We start from the raw sequence: 410 nt of genomic DNA on the forward strand, positions 1-410 counted from the left end.
TCCACTGGCCCCCCGGCCCCCCCTCCGCCGGCGCCGGCCCCCGCTCCTGCTGCTGACGGCGCCCAGGTGAGTGCTCGGCCCCAGACCCCCACCCGGCCCGGCACCCAGCCCCCAGCGCCCCACCGGCCCCGCACCCAGCGCTCCCAGCGCCCTCGCGAGTTTCCGCACCGGCCCTCCTGGCCCACCTCTGCCGAATTCTCCCCCTGCCCGAACTGAGTTCGTTCAGCGCTCACCTACCCCCATCTTTGGGGGAACTCCCAAACCTGGGGCCGAGGCCCTCTTCATCTCTGGTGAGTCCCTTTTCCGCCCCTTCCCCTGGCCTGGACCAGCCCCCCTACCCACCTAAGCTAAAGCCCCCCTAGCAGAATGCTAACCGGACCCCCTCCCCCCGCCCCAGCCTCGGCTGTCTG

The 410-nt window shown here is 72.2% G+C and overlaps 1 protein-coding gene across 1 annotated transcript in view; it reads left to right on the plus strand.

Annotated features, from left to right (window-relative positions):
• The first annotated feature begins 24 nt into the window (after positions 1-24).
• The window catches only part of ADGRB2 (adhesion G protein-coupled receptor B2), a 42695-nt gene continuing 42309 nt past the window's right edge, over positions 25-410 (plus strand). The window contains 1 exon segment of the mRNA XM_006158124.3: positions 25-66. The gene's annotated coding sequence lies outside the window, so the exon portion shown is untranslated.

Source organism: Tupaia chinensis, unplaced genomic scaffold (assembly GCF_000334495.1).
Source record: "Tupaia chinensis unplaced genomic scaffold, TupChi_1.0 Scaffold000573_1, whole genome shotgun sequence".
In the NCBI taxonomy this organism is placed as follows: domain Eukaryota; kingdom Metazoa; phylum Chordata; class Mammalia; order Scandentia; family Tupaiidae; genus Tupaia; species Tupaia belangeri.